The following is a 17650-nucleotide window of genomic DNA, read 5'->3' on the forward strand; positions in this document are numbered from 1 at the left end:
TTATTCGTGCTGAAAACAAGGAATGCACAACAGAACTATAGCTCAGCAGAGAAATTGATTTTTGCAGGGAGGGAGACTAAAGAGGCTCAGTTCTTCCAAAATTAGCAAAATGAGCATTGTGTGTAGCTTGGGTCAAATGACAAGTGACCACGATGCTGCCTGACACCGCCCCATCTATATCATAGCTGCATCCAGCCTGAATTTGCAAATTCAGAGGACTGGTAAAAATCAATAACATCTGAATAAAACATCTTGGCAGGATGTCTGTAACATTACCTAAAAATCAGAGGTTAATAAATAGTTAAATTTATCTGTATCATCTTTTAAGTAGTTTAAACATAAGTCAATATTTTTGTCTTTTGCTGTCACAGGGTTTCTACAGGAGCACAGAGAATTTCATCAGTGATCTTAGCACACTTTACAGCATTATGCCTTTGTACTATTGCCTGTCTGTACCCTTATCTGACATGTTATCAGCTGTATGAAAATAACTATCAGTCCCTTCACCCCAGAGCAAGGGGAAGAATGACAGTGGCTAGTTTGCACACTTGAAATGGTTTATTTGTTGCAATCCTGTACACAAGATGTTTATCAGTAAGCACTAGACAGCCATGCAGAAGAAGGAGCCTTAATTCTGTCTGAGACAGCCTCTTATTGCTATTGATAGTTAGCATCAGTGTCCAGTCTGAGAAATGGAAGTGCTGCAGGCAACTTCAGTCAAGACACCATATTGATCTACTGCTTCCTTTGCCTCCCTGAAGCTAGAGAAGAAAAATAAAAAGGGGAGGAAATGCTTGCTGTATGAGGGGGCAATGCAGTAGTCTATGACTTACCATCACTCAAAAGGGATGTGTATGTGCATGGATATTCCTGATATTCAGTACCTCAGACAACTGTAAATCACACAGAGAGTCATGATAAATATAAATGTCAATGTGTTGGAAATGTCCTTTACTATATAAGGGGTGTCACTAGAACTACATTTTTAGCATGGAACATTTTTGCTGCTTTTTATTTTTCATTGACTTATTGTGCTCCTGTTATATCCTGTCTAACACAATCAATCTAAAGCATAATATCTGAGAATCCTATTCATAAATAATACATATTTGGGTCATTTTCATTTGTATTCTACAATGAAGATTTACAAGCCAGAAACAAAACAAGAAACAATATGTGGAATGCTCTTATTCAGTGGATAAGAATATATTACTGTGATCAATTAATCTGCTTTTCTCTGCATTAGGTGGACATGTTTATGGTACATCCATAAGGGTTTATAACTTAGGAGAGATAGAATCAGCTCTAAGGCTCTAACATAAAATGTCTGTACTCAGAAAAGAGAAACTTTTCCAAAGTGTGTGTTGGGGTTGTTTTGTTTTGGTTTTGTTATTGTTGGGGGTTTTTTAATCCCATGGGAAATGTGTTAATTTTGGCAAACTCAGTGACAGCTTTCAACATTACGTTGCTCTGCCCTATACACTACCTCTCATGTTAAATGAAACAAGAAATTTACTACATTATACCATAGCTAAAAATCAAAATAATAATTCTGGGGATTTCTATAGTGTCATTCATCCAAGGATAGTCACATTCTACTACAAAGCATACAAATTCACTCTACAGGAGGGCAAACTGACACACAGAAAATTGCCAGCTCAGTTTTTTTATCTGCCAGAAGTCAGTAGGCAAAATCAAGTTAAAAAAAAATAAATAAATCTATGTGCATATAAATTTCAGCAGCAGTTCATAACAAGAAAGGCTTAAATTTGTATTAGTATATTGATATCTCATATAAGAAAGCATAGTCACCTGTGCAGTCCCCAGCAGAGCTGGTATTCTGATGATGGGACGTGTCAGAGGAGCAGCAGTAATGGTCCAGAAATTTAAACTTTGTCTTCACTGAAGGAGCAAAAGTTAGGTCTTGGTGAGCAAAAATGAGTCACTGTTATTCTAGGAAGGAAAGCCAGGATATGCAAGAATTTTGCAGGCAATGTAATCTGGAGAGAAAAAGTTGGGGAGAACAAGGCTGGCCACTGTGGCAGATGCCCCTGTTTGCCTCAAGCCTTAGGGGTGCAGGCAGTGCTGCGCTCATTGCTTTGGACTGTGGTCCACAAAGTGGGTTATTGTATTAGCTTTTCAACTCTGGAAATTTGCTACAAATGCAAATGAAATGAGTTTTGCAACTATGGCAAAAAAGCAATTGTACATTTCATAGGCATTTTAAAACCCCTTTTGAACGGAAAATAAAAATGGGGGGGTGGGGTGGGGGGAAAGGCTACATTTCCATTCCCATTTTTATAGTCTGATGTTGCAGATGTTTCTGGGTCAGAGGTGAACATGTCTCTAGGTGTCAAAAGATGCAATAACCTGAGTCAAAAATGGCCCAGTCTCCAGAGCTGTGACTGTTTGCCAGAATATCCTCACCTCAGAAGCTTGCTGGCAGCTACGTGCTCCAGGTGCCTTACACTACACAGAGCTGGTAGTCATTTTAATATTTTCCATGCTTATGTAAATGGACTTGATATGTGTTCATCAAATGTGGGGAAAACCCACAGAATTGTGCACCATCTGTTTATAGGTAAAAGGTCTTAGAGCACAATCAGAAAAAAAAAAGCAAGCAAGCACGCTTGTGTTTTCTTCTGGTTTGGGTTTAGAAATCTGAAGCGTAACATTATATCAAAAACTCAAGAAAGTTCAAAAGTTCACTCTGTTCAGAGAGCATTGTCCTTTTCAGATGTCTGAACATTACCTGATCCCCATGGAGCCCTTAAACCTGTGCCACGTGGCTACAACCTGCAGCCTAGTGAAACTCTGAGCACATACAGGATTTGGCAGGACATAGTGAGGATGTAAGGGCCACATCTTGGACAGGTGGATGACTGCAGTGATGCCCTGGACCAGAAGCCTCAGTGAAAGAGTAGCTGACAGCATTTCAATGCTTCTGGTTGGACTCAAATGAGAAACTCAAGGTGAAGCAAAAACTAAGAGGGTTGTTTAGATAAAGCATCACCTTATTTTATTTAACACCCAGTACTGCATTTGCTTTTTGTTAGAATGAAAGTCAAAATTAATTCAATTAATATGGTGGATGCCAATCAAAGTGTCCATCTTTATTGTTTTGGTCTGGTTTAAATGAAACTGTTGGACAAAAGGCAGTTATGTCCTTGAAGAAGCTATGATATTAAAAAGAAGGCCGTGGTCACAATTGTTTTCGGTGTCAGCTAAGAGAAACCAACCGGTCATCTTTCTTGTCCTTATGCTTTGCATGGAATGTGCATTTATTGTTTTCCACAGAAAACTGCTAACCAGACCTGGGAAATTTATACCTTAATGTGAGTCAGACATTGTCAGAAGATGATGTCAAAGACTGTTTCTAAAGCGTATTTTAATTGTATCTCACTGGGGAATGAGATCTTGTCTTGGGTGAAAAAAGAGTTAAGGCAGTTGGCAGAGGAGAAAAACAGAAGAAGCAAACACATTGATAAAGCTAATCAAATCCAGACATATACAATCTAAAATCTCCAGTGGGATTCAAGGTAATCTAAAGGAACACTACAGCATCAAATGCTGTTAAACCATCCAATGGAACCTGAAGAGAGAACAAAATCTCTGTAGAGAGACATGCCAGATGCTCAGTAAGGTGTGTCAGTGGATCCCCGTTGAGGTAGGCTGTACTGCTTTACTCAGGCTTAATCCTGCCATAATGGCCTAAACCAGATATCTTAACAAAGCACTGTGCTAGGGCATAAAAGTTGCAAAAAAAGTTTGATCAGTTAATTGGAAAAACAAACAGTTCCCCACAGTTTAATCTACCCCATTTGCCAAATGAGACAAGTTTTATATGTTTCAATCAGAAAAGTGCAACTCCTCCAGTAATGTGGCTGAGATATTTGCTTTGAAAATGAGGAAACTTATTTCCAAGGTCAGTCTGAGGTTTCCTAGATTCAGACTAAAATACTTTGTGGGGCCAAAGAAATATTTACTGGGTTCTGGGGAGCAGGGAGTAGATGTGCAGTTTGAATATATTTCAAGTCACCCTGGGAGGTCTTTTATGTTTTATATCTTTGTGTCTCCTCAGACAGCCTTTTTTTTTTTTTTTCTCTGAGAATTTGAAAGTAACAAAAATTACTTTTTTTTTTTTTTTTTTTTTGCCAGTACTTTTCAGTTGTGCCATTTCCTACACTGAACCAGAGAACCTGTATTACTGGCATCCTTTCCAGAGTGTAATTCTTCCCTGTGCATCATATGAAGCTATACAGTCAAATTTTGTCCAAGGGCTGCTATTCCTTCTGTGCTAAACTATGAGTTTCTGTATAAAGCAGTGGTTTGCTTTATCTGACCTTTGGCAGTGGGAATCTTGGAAGAATGACATTATATCTTGTAAGGCTAATGCTAGGTGGATATCTGTGGGCAGTTGTAAATTAACCAGCAGCATTTTACAAATGAGCTCCATAATGAGTAGCTAATTGGAAGATGTGCTATTGCATGCTGGAGATTAATATCCAAACAGGGAAACTATCACCTACCCCAGGAATGGCAGTAAAAGCTGAAAGATACATTCAATATTATCAATCATATAAACAAACAAACAAAAGAGCATTCTCACAGCTGCCAAACAAGCTTGGGAGAATTAATGTGTTTGTGTCAAAAATACTAAGAACAAGTGAAATAGTAGTACAGTGACTGGCAAAGTCTTACTTACCCAGAGAAGTAACACTGGACATCCAATGTAACTAGGTAGGTGCCAAGAGTCCTCTTGCAGATGCTATGGAGTGGCTTTCAAATGTAAGGATGTACAATGACCCCCATGCTCTGGTTGCCTCTGTGGTTTCTGAATTCCTTATTAATCCAGAGAAACCTCCATTGAGGTGTGATGACCTGAAAAGACAGGAGCTAAAGAATCAATGTTTTAAGTAAAACAGCAATTATAAAAACAGCTACAGCTTCTTCCATGTAATCAGGTAAATTACCAGGAGTGGCATAAAGCACCTAAACTGGGGAAAGAGTGGAGGAAGCGGGAGTGTGGTGATGGTGGGGATCCCTTGGGAGACACCCAATAGGATGCTCAGTCTGCGTAGAGGGCAAAAGGTTAAGTGAAAATGAGATGAAGGAATGATCAGATATAGTCAGATCAGAGACAGTTAAATAAAGGAATATGCTAACCTAAGATAAATGTGAAGAAGGGTGGCTGTGCTGAGTGTGTTGGTGTAGCAGATCAGGAACAAGAGAGGTTCCCAATCCACATCAGTCCTAGCTGAAGCATTTGCCAGAAGAAACCCAGAAGGGATAAGGACGCTGATTTAACATTCCTCTCTGCTACTCCAATAGTGTAAAAGAATATGAAGTGCTTCTAATTGTATCTACAATTTCTGCAGCTCTGTTTTTACTGCTGGTGTGATATACGTCATCCTTACTGATGAGAAAGTCAGGCCTCTGCCATCTGTGGGTTTGGACAATGAGAAAGTTGCTGTTTAAAGAATATGTAAAGAGAAGTACTGAGAATTACTAGAAAGCTATACACTTTGTTGGTTGGCTAACATTTCTGTGGGCCAAAGAGCTCTATTTAGAATGGGTTGCCGTAACAGCAATCAACATCTGGTTAAAAGAGATGCACAATGTAGCAAACAAATGCTTGGAACACAGCCTATATAAGCCTCCATCAAATAACTTGGTATATCTCCATTCAACTATTCAACAAAAATGGCCCAGGATTACAGACAACTGAGAAAAGCTCAAGAAGTATCTGTACTGACCAAGTATAGAAATGACTGCAAGAATTTTGTCCAAATGCCTTTGGTGGCTTACAGTCTTCAAATGTTTCAAAGAATAGCCTTACATTTCTAAACCCCGAGACAAAAGTTCAAATTCTTAGACACATAATGTAGAGCTAAGTATTTTTTGAGTTTCCTCAGGAGCTTAATTAATATATACCATTATCCCTGGGAATTAGGAAATTGGAGTTTCAACTCATCTGCTAGATGCTGATATCTGAGGAATACACTAGATTTCTCAAAATACATTTTGGTGCTCTCAAGAATTTTGGTGTTACAACTCTCTGAGAGGTGAAATTGTTGTATGTTCTTCACAGAGTTAATCTAGCTGAACTTCTTATCTTTAAGACTAACACAGATCCCAAATACATTTATGTCAACTCTACGTTACAGTGAAAGAAGTGAGAGTCTGTAAATGAGGAGTTTCAAATGAAAGAGGTGGTTGAAGCATTTTGACCCCATTCAATCAAGGTCAGTTTTCCTCTGAATTATACCTGCTTCCTTGTCTAGCATTTAAGATACCTTCCAAGTGTCTATTGACAGAGTTAATAAGTGGCATACAACAATGAAGAAGAAAGCAAGCTGCTTACAAAACTCACCCTTTCTCCACGTGATAAAAAGCAGAATTTCAGAGGAAGATACAAAAGAGTGTTTGGGTCCCAGCTGTATGTGTCTATGGGAAAGAAGTGGGGAAAAGAGGCCGGCAGCTCCAGGAAACAGCAATGAGAGGGAAAAGCTTTCTGAGCTAGCAAATGATGGATGGCTAAATGCCAATTGAGAGAGCAGTACATACAATTGAGTTTGTATTGTTGCAATTATTAAAGGTTATTTTACTTTTAATTTTTTGTGGTAGGTGTTCTTACTCCTTCCTTACAGAAACCCTTGATTTTCACTTGCTAGATACTCGGATGCACTTGTCGTATGCAAAAGGTGATTTTAGTTCTTGGATGCCAGGAAACCTTTCCAGTGATCAAAACACAGCTGCACGGGCTTGCTCGATCTCTTAATGGGTGCCACAACTCTGGGGTATGTCTGTCTATACCTGTGCAAATAGATATAATTAATATAACAGATATCATACGTATATGCAAATCCAGATGGTAAAAACGACTTATAGTAGGATGAGCTTTTCATTTGCCAGACCGAATCAAGATACCCAAATCCCTTAATCAAGCATATACAGCCTGCACCAGGACTACTGCTGCTGCAGTGACATCAGCATCAGTTTAATCTATTTATTTTCACATTGAGCTTGTTTTGTTAATCTTAAGAAAAACATTTTAAAAACCATACTTTAATTAGCTTTTTCCAGGCTGTCACCTCTCTGCAGCCTTTAAAATGCTCTCTCTGCTATTTCTCACAAGTGGCTTGGACATAGGATGTCAGACTGTAGGACTACATGCCATTCAGTGGACACTGATCTTGGGTATTAAAACAATGAATGTGCAGCTTCCTAGTTGTTTTATATAAAATGCTTTCAGTGTGAGAGAGGGAACGGAACATCTTCTTATAGATAACCTTTTTATCCATTACAGAAACGCATACCATCCCAGTTACTAACAAATAACAGGGAGAGACAATATCTTCAGTATGCTTTATTATATTAATACATTTTGTATTACAATTTTATCTTCTTCAGTCTGACATTTATTTCCCCTTTAATGAGTCAAAATGCCTAGCCAAGAGCTCTTGACTTGAAGCACGTTCTTAACATCAACATATTAACTGTCACATTCAGGCTAATAGGCTTAACTTGTCTGCTGGAGATCTCTGTCAAATGAGACCCAAACCTTCCAATTTTAAAAAATTGATGTAAATGGAAACTTCCACTTTAGTAGCACTGGAAAGACAATGATGCTGCTTCATCACCATATGAACATTCAGCATTCTGGTTTTGCTCCAAAACATCTTTATCTGTGATAAGTGCCTCTTGTAATACATACTGAACAAAAAGTAGTTTAGCAGCGATTTGGAAATCTTGATTTGCAACAGTTAGCCAATTCCAAACCCTTCATTTTATTTCCTTTTGTATCATAAGGGCAAATAATTATTGTAGCTTTCACCGGGAGCTCAAGCTTTATATTTCAGCAGCTCAAGCTTGAGTACATGCAGATGGCTATAACATTAATTTATTTTTTTAAAAAAGGATATTCTGAAGCCAACTGTAAGTAAATTAATGCAAAACTGAGAGCACTTCTTTTTATAATCTTGGGTAATTCCAAGCGAGTTTCAAAGGGCTCAGGTTCCCCCCAGGAATCTAGATTAAACAATTGCAGGCTTCTAATATTCTTTAATTCTCACTCTTAAATGATATTATCATGACTCACATTATCAATGCAAGGGAAAGAACAAAGAAAATACACTGTTGATGTAATCTATTTGTAAGAATTTTAGAATCGGATTCCTCATCAATTATGGCTGCTTTAAAGCAAGGAGATAAATCTGGCATTTAGACAAAAGTCCCATCATTTCACAGTATCACAAAGGTTGGAAGAGACCTCGAGGATCATCGAGTCCAACCTGTCACCACTTACCTCATGACTAGACCATGGCACCAAGTGCCACATCCAATCCCCTCTTGAACACCCCCAGGGAAGGTGACTCCACCACCTCCCTGGGCAGCCCATTCCAATGACGAATGACTCTCTCGGTGAAGAACTTTCTCCTCACCTTGAGTCTAAACCTCCCCTGGTGCAGCTTGAGACTGTCCTCTTGTTCTGGTGCTAGTTGCCTGGGAGAAGAGATCAACCCCTTCCTGGATACAACCACCTTTCAGGTAGTTGTAGAGGGCAATGAGGTCACCCCTGAGCCTCCTCTTCTCCATTTTCCTGCTTCTTAACCCAAAACAACCCTTCAGGATATGGAGTTTCTAAAAAAACAATGGTGATAGACTTTCTCTCTCCATTCCTCCCCCCCCCCTTATGGAAGAGCAGTACATGCAGTGATTGAAATTCTCTGTGGATTTGATCTGTTCTCATTGCTGACCAAAGGGCTAGTTCTACCTTTCTCAATGAGCTGAACCAAAGCTCACTGCTCACAGGAGCATGGCTCTGTAGGGCAGATGTGACACTCGGTGTCAGGGAAACGGAATGCACTCTTGAAGATTGGGTGCACCAATATGCTTCTATATTCAAGCTGTCTTTTCATGGTGATGGTATTTCTGGCTTCTTACTCTTTTCTTGTGAAACTAGGAGATAGTGCTCATTTGCTTCCTTGTTTGCATGTATGAGGAAGTGAGAGACAAAAAAAAAAATATCTAAATTCTTTGAAGAGTGAATGCCACGTGAGATATTTCCATCTGTCTGCCTGATCTGGCATTTTCAATTCAATTTCTCAGTTTCTTCTGATGAGCCATCCATCCTTCCTCAGTAATATGCACTGTTTAAGTGCTGGACATACGCTACAATAATAACTCCCAACTCTAATGGGATGAACAAATAACACCAATTAGTTGGTGTGATGATGTTTCCGTGACAAACTCCAGGTCTATGGAGTTGCTCATGTTTAAACCTAAAAACTTTGTGATATTTGTCAAGAAAGAGTGTGACTTGACCATCTCAATTAATAAACCTGACTAAATGCATATGTACATATGTCATGGATTGTGCTCCTACTTAAACTAAAATGTAAATCAACATCTAGTGCAAAACCAAGTTTAGGCTTAACTGTACAGGCTTAGTTATTATAAAGCATATTTCCTGATAAACACTTATGCACTAATTTAATTGTCTATTTCCTAGGAAACTTGAAAGAATAGAAGTGTTGGTGTGCACATGTACTTTGTTACACATTGTCACATCAAACACCGCTTCGGGACAGACAGCACTTCAACCTGTTCTTAACTCCAGTCTTATTAATCTCAGTCATGAAATACAATGGACTTACTGACATGTCTCAATTTAAGTCTAAGTAACAGTTAGAATAGAAATGTTTTACTGAACTGAGAATTAAACTGAGGCACATCTTGTTCAGTTACAGAGGACAGGGCTTCTTGCTGAAGGAATATATAGGTCTGTGCACAGCTCTAAAACATGTAGTGTCATCATAGTGCTTCTGGACCTGTGCATCTATGAATCTTATTCTGAATGTTTCCACACTAAATTTTCCCTCCCAGCAGTGTAACAAGTATTGCAGTAAAACTGAACAACAGAAATTAATTAGTATGACTTTAAAAAGCTTTACATATATTTAAAATGTAAACTATTTCACTCTGGTTATACTAGCAATTTTGTCCTTTGTGCTTCTTTACCCCTGCTAAGAGCAACAGTTCAAGCAACCAAGCATTTTGTTTTTCCCCCCTCTCACTCTGTGTGCCATTTTCTTCATTTCTACAATACGTTTTGACTGTAGAATGAAAGAAATTAAAGAATCATGCAGCAGAACGTCAGTAAACTTTTCAGGTCTGCTGAAACAAAATCCACAGGTCCACTGAAATAAACCCCAGGTATCGAGGAGTTTCTGATGATTCACATATGTCTGCACCATAATCTATCAAAAGGGAGGAATGCTCTTATAGAATCATAGAATCAATAAGGTTGGAAAAGACCTCAGAGATCATCCAGTCCAACCTATCACCCAACACCTCATGACTAACTAAACCACGGCTTCAAGTGTCAAGTCCAATCCCTTTTTGAACACCTCCAGGGACAGTGACTCCACCACCTCCCTGGGCAGCACACTCCGATGGCAAATCACTCTCTGTGAAAAACATTCTCCTCACCTCGAGCCTAAACCTCCCCTGGTACAGCTTGAGACTGTGTCCTCTTGTTCTGGCGCTGGTTGCCTGGGAGAAGAGACTAACCCCAACCTGGCTACAAGCTCCCTTCAGGTAGTTGTAAAGGGCAATAAGATCTCCTCTGAGCCTCCTCTTCTCCAGGCTAAGCAACCCCAGCTCCCTCAGCCTCTCCTCATAGGGCTGTGCTCGAGACCTCTCCCCAGCCTTGTCGCCCTTCTCTGGACATGTTCAAGAGTCTCAATGTCCTTCTTAAATTGAGGGGCCCAGAACTGGACACAGGACTCAAGGTGTGGCCTAACCAGTGCTGAGTACAGGGGCAGAATGACTTCTCTGCTCCTGCTGGCCACACTATTCCTAATGCAGGCCAGGATGCCATTGGCCTTCTTGGCCACCTGGGCACACTGCTGGCTCATGTTCAGCCAGCTGTCAATCAGTCCCCCCAGGTCCCTTTCTGTTTGGCTGCTCTCCAGCCACTCTGACCCCAGCCTGTAGCACTGCATAGGACTGTTGTGACCAAAGTGCAGTACCTGGCACTTGGGCTTGTTGAATGTCATCCTGTTGGACTCCGCCCATCTGTCCAGCCAGTCAAGGTTCCTCTGCAGAGCCAGTATAAACCAATATAAAATCTGGGCTTATCCCACAATTTACTGCCACATTTTCTGTTCTGCAGCTAACCTGTAATAACCCCTTGCTCTCAGTCAAGGAGAGGAAGCTGGAGGTAATAATGACCAGAAGACTTCCAGACCTCATGAGCAGTACTTCCACGTTCAAACACTTTCAGAGAGGGACAGATCAGTGCTTTGTTAAATTAGAGCCTTAAAACAGGAATATGCCTTGGGAAGTCACAAGTTAAAAGCATGGTGACTGTTTTTGTAAAACTCCTAACTGGGTCACCAACCACAACTACCAAGTGAACTTTTAGTCAATATTGACTCACCAAGATGCTTCTCCAAACACATTTAATGCTTTTTTTAAACTCAGTAATTGTTTTCACTCATCAGCAATTACTACAGTTGGTCAGAGTTGGAGACCTTGATGCAAAAAGTCACTTGTTGGTACTCCTGCCTGGTATGTCTGTAGCAAGCAGCACAGTGCAACTGCTGGAGCTTACAACTTTCTCATTTACTTGGACAGCTTCTTCAGTGATGTTTGAACAACAGTGATATCGCTGCTAGAGTGTCAGTCATTAACATCTTGGAAACAGGAGAAGAAACAGACTCAAAATGCCCAGATGAAATAACAATAGTGGCACTTGGTGCCATGGTTCAGTCATGAGGTCTGTGGTGACAGGTTGGACTTGATGATCTTTGAGGTCTCTTCCAACCTTGGTGATTCTGTGAATACTGTTAGTGCCTTTAGACAAAAGGCTTTAGGAGTTCATAAATGAAGAGGACTGAAAGTTCCACTGATTTGGTACCTCAGTGGAGTTAAGCCAGCACATATGGTGCCTTGAAGTATAAAAAAAAGCAATCAGACCAGTAACTTCTGGTTGAGTAGTGATAGGTCAGAGAATAGAATCCTGTATGTATTTCAGCAAATCAAAGCTTTACCCAGTTGGTACATACAGTATAAAATACCATTTATTTAAGATGTTTTCTGTTTTGTTTTCCCACTCAAATTTCAAAATAGTTCTTCCCAAACCTGCTTGTGAAAACCCCCAAGTCACAAGCCAGTGAGATATAAATCTGTTCACTGTAAAAAGGGAAGGGGGGTATGGTGGGGAAGGAAAGGTTTGTTGATAAGTTTGCTGCACTATTAAAAAGTTTAACCACAGCCTAGAGCTCAAAGCAGCATTCATTTGTAGTTCCTATTTATTAAAGTATATGACAAGTATTCAGCAAAACTATATTGTGTTTTTGAATTACAGGCACCCCAGTAATTAAGGTGTAAGACTAGACCCATTTCCTAGGAATACAGAAACACAAGTGATAAAAGCAGTTTGAAACTGCTCATTTAAAGTTTCCTGACAACATACTGCTATTCAAAACAAGCAATAAAATAACACAGGAGAAAATGTGCGAGGGAGACATCACAAAGGTTTTTATCAAGATGAATCTAGGACCACATCATCTAAATCTGTATAAAACAAATGGCCTGCAAGTCACTGTGAAAGTGATGGGAACCCATGCTTCAAACACATGTCTTGAAAGCATGTCAGAAATCTTGTTCCGCTTTTGGCTGTGGTTACAGATGCTTTCTCCAGACAGTGGGCTCACTAGTTTCAATTGTCTGGAGTATTCAAAAATACATTTCCCCCTGGAACACAGTCTGCATATCCTTCCAAGAAACATTAACCGAATCAAATTACTTTCACTTCAGGATAAATACTTTCAAATAAGTCTGTTAGAGACACTTCTAGTAAATTGCTATTAATTAGTTTTTCCAATCTACTTAGGTTGTACTAATGAACACAATCACTTCTAAAATACTGATATACAGGATAAATCCTGCCTCTTTCTATGTGCTTGTGAAAGGCCCAAGGTAATTGTGAGATAGTCTGCTGCAGGAATACGTGGGAGCCACTTTTGGACAGCGAAGGATGTATCTCTGAACTCTGCTAGTTGAAGAACAACCAGGAGTAGCTGCCTGCACTCGCTGTTGGACAGCTGCCCTGGTGCCTGGGCTTGAGCAGGGCAAATTCTGTAGCTTTCTGGCCACAAAATATTTAAGTTACATAACATGGAAACTCTCAGCTCTGCAAAGCCAACGAAACCACATTTCCTATAACTGTTAGTTCCCCTTTTTGCACATTACCCACTTGTAATGGCTGTTGTAAATTATGTGATAGTGTCTCTGGAGATGGGAACTTTTTTTCTTATGTTTGTGCACATAGCCCAACACCAAGAGGTTGCAGCCCTGATGGGACACTTCAGGGCATTACTGGAAGGACAGCAGTCATACCAGTACCTCTGAGCTGCCTTCTGGTTAGTCAAAATAAGGAAGAGAAGTATAAATTAAAATGATGCCCATAGCACAATTTTAAACCAGTAACATTACCTTCAGCAATTTGAAGGTGGTTACTGGAAAATCCCTAGATGTCGCAGAGTAAAGCTCCTGGTAGTTTGCTACACTAAGTCCTAAACAGTATTGAAATGCTGTCCAATTATTTTTAGACATGATCTGTTCTCTTTTTGTGTAATTTTAACAGCTCTGAACACCTAAAGAAGTGCAGACCATAAGGCCTAGATCTAGCTGAGAAACCTGCATGTAGCACATAAAGCGTATGATTCCATAACTCATTAAGTCTAATTTATGGCATATGTAATTAAGCACCTTTGAATTGAACCCAGGTCTCTAGAGATAATAACACTTAGAACTCATATAGGGCTTTTCATCTTCAAAGTGCTTTACAAACATTAACTAATTAACAACATAATAAGACATGAAAGGCCAAAGTACTTACCCATAGTGCAGTATAGCCTCTGCATAATTCAGATTTTGATGTTTTTCAATTCAAGTTCCAATCTGAGTGCACAGGGAGGATTTACTTGTGGTCCCCTTCCCAGTCAGAAAGCATGACTTTGTGCATACCATGTATCTGAATTCCTGAAGTACTTCACTGCTCTGCTTTTTATTGCTGAGTCAGAAGAAACAGCTCCCTAAAGTGAAGGAAGGTACAGGAAAGAGCAGTTAGCAGTGGTCTGTGAGGGTGTTTGAGTGTCGTAGGCTTTGGAGCCATAGTAATGGGTCCTTAATGCAGGAAGGAGTTCTAAAAGAATTTACTACACAAAATTTCTGGTACCACCTATATCCATGGCCTTCCCAAGGTAAATCTAATAATAATCACACAAAGTCTCTGTGGGCTGGCTAAAAGGATGACGGATGTCATAGCTGCATCTCTTGTCTCTCTCCCGACAATGCCTGCCTTTGTTGCTGTGGGGATTCTACTCAACACCAAAAGCTGAGAATTTGGGACCAGTGGAAAAAATGTACCAAGAATGCACGATAACTAAATCTGTATGATAAAAAACATACCTCAGAAACAAATGCAACTAGCTTAGTGGTAGTGGTACCGGTGGAACCCCATGAGAAATTGAAGAAAATGAGACAATACCATGGACTGACCCCCAAAATGTGTACATAATCAGCAGGCTTTTGTGCTTCACCACAGTCCTGAACAAATACTGAAAGGTAACAATCTCACAGTAGCAATGCCTACAAGAGACTCTATGATAAACATAGGCTCTAATTAAAAGCGTTACAGTTTTTAAATGCAAATGCAGAATAGAACTGTCAAAATGTTTTATCCCTAAAGTGTGAATGCTAACCTTCCCATACTCATTATATAGCAGTACATTTTAATTTGCCTGGAGCAGAGTCGAATAAAGCAAGCATCACAAACACAATCAAATGGCTATTTGAAAGTACTGCTCTTCACAATAACTGTCTGAGCAGAGCTTCAAATGTTGATCAATTGATTACCAAAATCAAAGAATACATTTCCCAAATGAGCTGCTACAAAGCACTCAATAGCGCCAGAGAAAACAGCATAAAGCTCCACAGAACAGTAGTCTTCTCTAAAATATTTACAAATGCAACTTTTTACTGCTTTCCTGTTTTATAGCTTAGATCTGCACAGATCTAGAGTGAAGAATAAAGCACTTCTAATAAATCAATGATTTGATTCAGCTGTAGTGTGACAAATACAATTAACCAAAGACAGAAAACAGTTTGAAATGATCCAAAGGTATACTTTAAATCTTATGGCAAATCAGTCTCTCTGAAGCAATTGCTCAAATGACTTTTGGACCTCTATTAAACAAAATTATGGCAAAATATATAAAGGGATTTCTAATTTCAAACCATGTATGGACATTCTTATTTCATAAAACATGGCTCTTGATCTTCCCCTACCCCCCTTAGAAACTGGAATTTTCTTTCCTCACAATACTGTTTGTAAGAGGAGTACCACATGATCCTTATAAAGGTGTGTAAAGGTGAGATGCTTCTCCTGGTTTTGAGCTTGTCTCAGACAGTTACTATTTGCTCAGCAGAGGCCTCTGTTGAGCTAACCAGTTTACCAGAGCACTCATGGGTATTCTCCAGCTCCTCCCATGCTGAGACAGCTATTGTTGGGAACGACTATATATTAAACATAACTGCTAGTGTACTGTTTTCTTGCCATCTCCAGTGAGTTGGTTTCTGCTGCTGTCATGATGTTCTTGGACTTCTGTTGTTTCCTTTTCCCATAAATGGGGTCCTCTGTCAGTCAGCTCTGGAGAACAGCTGCTCGACAAACACACCCAATTTCAATTAGTGACTTTATCCTGAAAAGACAAGATGAAAAAAAGGAAAATTAACTTTTAATCTGAAACAAACCCATTACTTACATGAGCTTCCTTATATGTTATGCTCCTTCTAAAGGCAGGTTTTCTTTTACCACCTCTTGCAGTAGCCTTCTCTATTGTGTTGTATTGCGCTGTGCTGTCCTCATGGTGATAAAACCTGAGCTGGGGTGAAGATTCTGTAATATGCTCCCTCTACAGAGCAAAGTTGAGAGTCATTCATGGCCAGATAAATTCTCAGCTCTCTTACCTCAGTCTGAAGCATTTGCCCTGAAGAACATAGTGGGATTTTGACCCCATCATGTGACTGCTTTCCTAGTCTGGGCATTTTAAGGGAAAAGCCTGAAGGATCAAACCCATTTTTATTTAAACAAGAAGTTTTCTCAGCAGCAATTTAAAATACCAGTTGAAAAGCCTCTCTCTTCAGAGCTTCTGACAGTTGATATTGAGATTCTGACTCCATTAGGATGCAGATTTTATAGCTCTTAATCTTTCCTGTAAGCTACTACCATGTTTAAAGCAACGAAAAAGAAAAAAACCCAACCCACCCAAAAAACCACCACCAAAAAACACCAACCCACACCACATTGCACTGTCAGTAATTCTTACAGTAACAGAGGTTACACTGATTTGTAGAATATTTTTTGTTTTTTTCTTTTTACACAAATACTGTTCTGGAGCATGCTTCTAGGCTGAAATTCTTGTGTGTAAGCCGAGCACACTCCAGAATTGACTGCATCATAAGCAAGTGAACAAATATTTAGCCTTATGTAGTTGACCCTGCACCTGTACCTTCTATCTCTGCACCTGTACCTTCTATCTCTGATAGAAATGAAGCATGGTTAAAGGAACCTATCAGGGAGGAAAACAATGACTGGCCAGTGTTGACAGAGGAACCAGAAATGTGGGAAACCAAGAGTTTGTAGGAAAGGGGTATTTTTAGTCTCGGTAATTTTATTCTCCTTACACTTTTGCAGATCATTTCAGCTGAGTTGCATTTCACTTTAACAAAACAGGATTTATTCCCTATTGCTCTGTGCTTTGTGGTAAGGTGGATATTAAGCTATCACACTGATAACACAGGAAATTCCCCACCATTCTGCATGTCCTCAAGGTGTCAAGGGGGATGGCATAATTTCTGTCTGTTACTGGTATTTGCTGTTTTCCCAGACATTCACCAGGAACACCCGGTCCTTCAGCAGCATCCAGGTGGCATGAAGAATATTTTATTCTACTCTGTCCTCCCTTTGCCAGTTAATGAGAGATTTTTGGGTGGTAAAGCCAGGGACATTTTTCTTTCGGTGCTGTTATTCACATACTGTGCATGGGCCTGCCTTCACCTCCTTTTGATCCTGCACTACTGTACCGTATCAGCCTTCAGTATTTCAGTCATCTCTTAAGCTTGAGAGGAAATAGCAGCAATTCTGCTCCTGGATCTTGTTTTTATATAGGCCTGCTAATCACACACATCTGAGGCACACACTAATTGATTGCTGGGCACCAAACCCAGTTTTCCTATTAAATTCTTCAATGTTTGTTTACTTTCTGATACTTCTTTTTTATTTTCTTTTTGCTCTACAGTATTTGAGGAGCACATACAAAAAAGGTATCAGAGCCAAAAACAAGTCAAGGGGAGCAATGAAAGTGTTTATACAGATAATGGCTTTTCTTCTTCATATAACTGTCCTGTACTATAAGGCAAGATGAGGTTCTTCCTGTGCTAGCAGACAGCTGCAGCTCTGCAAAGAGTTAGCGAAGTGCTAATATTGATCGGACAAGATGGAACATGTTACTGAGGCAATTGGTCAGGCTAAAGCAGTGATGGCAACACATAGGACATTATGGATGGTTGAAGA

General features: G+C 39.7%; 1 long non-coding RNA gene across 2 annotated transcripts; it reads right to left on the reverse strand.

Moving 5' to 3' along the window:
- Nucleotides 1–4710: 4710 nt before the first annotated feature.
- On the reverse strand, nt 4711–15768 carry LOC128898152 (uncharacterized). 2 transcript variants are annotated; one of them, XR_008462728.1, is made up of 4 exons: nt 15610–15768; nt 13913–14108; nt 6649–6816; nt 4711–4881 (listed from the first exon to the last, which is right to left on the reverse strand). It is a non-coding gene; the product is annotated as an uncharacterized LOC128898152 (long non-coding RNA). The 2 variants fall into 2 exon arrangements; XR_008462729.1 differs by lacking the exon at nt 15610–15768 and having other exon boundaries at nt 13913–14128.
- Between the last annotated feature and the right edge of the window lie 1882 nt (nt 15769–17650).

Source organism: Dryobates pubescens, chromosome 19 (genome assembly GCF_014839835.1).
Source record: "Dryobates pubescens isolate bDryPub1 chromosome 19, bDryPub1.pri, whole genome shotgun sequence".
NCBI classification, from domain to species: Eukaryota; Metazoa; Chordata; class Aves; order Piciformes; family Picidae; genus Dryobates; species Dryobates pubescens.